Source organism: Lucilia cuprina, chromosome 6, assembly GCF_022045245.1.
Source record: "Lucilia cuprina isolate Lc7/37 chromosome 6, ASM2204524v1, whole genome shotgun sequence".
Lineage (NCBI taxonomy): Eukaryota > Metazoa > Arthropoda > Insecta > Diptera > Calliphoridae > Lucilia > Lucilia cuprina.
The window spans coordinates 13306231-13309644 of record NC_060954.1 but is presented as its reverse complement, the minus strand read 5'-3'; positions in this window follow the sequence as shown (position 1 = coordinate 13309644).

Sequence of the window (3414 nt, the reverse complement as noted above, 5' to 3'; positions counted from 1 at the left end):
AACTAGAACAGAACTAGAACAGAACTAGAACAGAACTAGAACAGAACTAGAACAGAACTAGAACAGAACTAGAACAGAACTAGAACAGAGCTAGAACTAGAACAGAACTACAACAGAACTATAATATCCAGACTTGTTCTCAATTCTCAATGGTAATCGCCGATATTCGCGAAGGATTCTGGATATCATATTGACTCCAGTTAGAGATTTGATGTTTTCAAGCTTGTTTTCCACTTGAGAACTAGAACAGAACTAGAACAGAACTAGAACAGAACTAGAACAGAACTAGAACAGAACTAGAACAGAACTAGAACTAGAACAGAACTAGAACTAGAACAGAACTAGAACAGAACTAGAACAGAACTAGAACAGAACTAGAACAGAACTAGAACAGAACTAGAACAGAACTAGAACAGAACTAGAACAGAACTAGAACAGAACTAGAACAGAACTAGAACAGAACTAGAACAGAACTAGAAGAGAACTAGAACAGAACAGAACTAGAACAGAACTAGAACAGAACTAGAACAGAACGAGAACAGAACTAGAACAGGTATATCCGAAAGATTGATTTCACCTGATGTTAGAGTTATCCCCCTTCTATTTGGCTTTAGATTAGTAACTGCCTTTTCCTTGTCGGGGTGTGCATTGGGCTCTCTGTCATTTCGCAACGGGACTACTTTGGCAAGAGATTAGATAGCTCGAGTACTTTAGCAAAGTGCATGTACATGTGTAGGATTCAGGGGCTTATGGTAGACCGTTCTCAAGTCTACCCAGTTGGTGAAAAATTACAGTGCTTATTAACTGTCAAGAGAATTGCTTAAGTGTTACAATAACCTGAGAACCCAAAATGTTGCCTACATATTTCTTGATATCTTCTTAAACATACATACATTGTGGCACGATTATTTATCAAATTTATGGTAAAATAAAAGTTGTTGATATTGTTGTTTTATGAAAATTCTAAACTCTCAAACACCTTAATAACTAGTAACGAGATGTATCCCATAGCAAAAACATCTGTCCACGAAACAAAGAACCCAATTAGAAATCAAATTTTTCAATTTAATGAATAAAATACTAACAAAAAGAATCCACGTGATATTTAAACTTAAAAATACTAAAATGACCTTCATATTGAAATCCGCTTAAAAGCCAATAAATAAACAAAAATCCCAAAAAATAAAGAAAAATCGTATGTAACGTGACATCAAAAAAAAAAAAATCAAACACTGGCTGCTTTAGAACCTCGCACAGGAACAGCTGTTACGGGGGGGAGATTAAAAACATTTTTAGCGCAAGCGTTTCCGCCAACAAACATAAAAATCAAAATAATTCAACAGGAGAAGGATCACTTCTATTTAGCAGGAAAAAGGTCATTTTAAAGGATCAAACAAATAATTAATAAAAACGGTACTTTATATATTTTTCATTATAACAAATAAAAAACCATAGAATCAATATGAAAATGCGCTTAAGTATACTATTACGAAGAATTTTATGGAAAAAACTTGATTTTTTTGTTAAAAAACAAAAATTGTATAGACAAAACAAAGGATTTAATAAACTGTAAAATAGCAAAATTATATACAATTTTGAACAATATTGTATCATTCTTGTAGCATTGTTACGTTTTCTTTTTCGTTATTATTGCTTAATAAAAATAAATACATTTTTAAACCTTATTCAGCCAGTGTTTTCTACGTTAACAAGAGAATTTAAACACTAGAATAGAGAATAGACAGGAAGTTACCTTGCCTTCCTCCCTACTTTTAATAATTCTTTGTTTACAGTTCCAACTACCTTGCAGTTTTTTTTATTTTCTACAATTTCTATGATCTATAAAGGACACTTCCTTTTGGAGAGTAATGTTGGTGTGTGTTTTTTACTTTAACAAACTATTACATATGGTCCATTAATAGTCCATCCATTAAGGTTTCTTTATTTATTGTTTACATGTCACTTAAGTTCCTTAAATATAGTTTTTTATCCTCTTGATTGTACAATCACAAAATGGAGTGTATCATATGATTTTAAATTTGTCAAGAGATCGTAACGAAATTTAAACAACAAATGATTTTGAATGGTTCTTAAGTCAATTGTAAAAAGTTAAAGAACCTGAAAAGGAGAAAAGTTAATATATCTTACACGGTTGTAATAGAAAAATATTCAAAAAATATCTAACATCAGTGTTAATTAACAATTATTGTCTTGTAACATTGGCAGTATTTCTTACAAAGTTTGAAGACAAAAAATTGTAAGTTGTTTGACATTTTCTGAACTTTTTTCTATCAAATTTGTAAGATCTAACAACCGTAGATCTATTAACAGCTCTTCTTTCTGGAACGCTACTCAAAAAAGCTTTCTCTGCCAACATTGTAAGATCTGACAACTGCGTATACGTATATTTGACGTGCAACACTTATGCTATGAATACACGGTTGTTGTATAAGGTTGGTTTGTCACTGTAGGTAAGATAGGCTTATGGATATCACAACGTGACTTATTCTGAGTCAGTTTCTCGCTGTGATACACGGTTGTCAGATCTTACTTCCAATATTGTCAGTAATGTTTTTTCTGCTAACGTCGCAAAAGAAATAAATGTAAGTTCAGATTGTTACACATTTTTTGAACATTTTACTGACAACATTGTAAGATCTGACAATCGTGTATCAATGCTTTTAGAATTGTCAGACATTTTTACATCCACATAACTAGATTATAACATAGAACAGTCTGCATGAACCTGACAGAATGGGCCACGTTGTGATATCCGAAAGGATCGAAATACCTATCTTACCTACAAACCAATCTATGACAAGAATGAAGGAGTCAATCCTTAGTACGTCAATGTCAGAGGAATGGTCCGAGTTATAAAAAGTAAGCAGGGAGATGAACATAAACCAAAAAGTGTTCGAATGTCTCCTATTGTTGAAACTTCTAGGTTCTATTAAACCAATGACCTGATATCAAGGCTGTCATTAGCCTTAAACACAAAAGCTTGATCAAGTAAACTTGGTTGTCGAACAGCTGGACCTCCCGCTAAAATGAAGCAACCTCTGATGTAACATTGCCTCCTTTATTGAGGCGGGAACCACTGTTTTGGCACTTCATATGCAATAACATTACCAGGTTAAAGTGAACCGGCACCTAGAACAGCTCCAGTTTCGAAAGTTATAGCACATTAACTATCTAAACTAGATTTCATACAGACGACACAGCATAAAGATCAAAACACTGGTTTAATGTCATTACAAGTACTAGTATTTCCTCTGTAGATTCTATAATTTCTAATCCAGTCATCGGGAGTAGTATATTTATGTATGTTCTACCCCAGTTTTTCCATACAAAAACTGGTATGCATGAATTTTTCGCCACTGGTAACCAGTGTGGTAAGTAGTTGATAAAAATGCA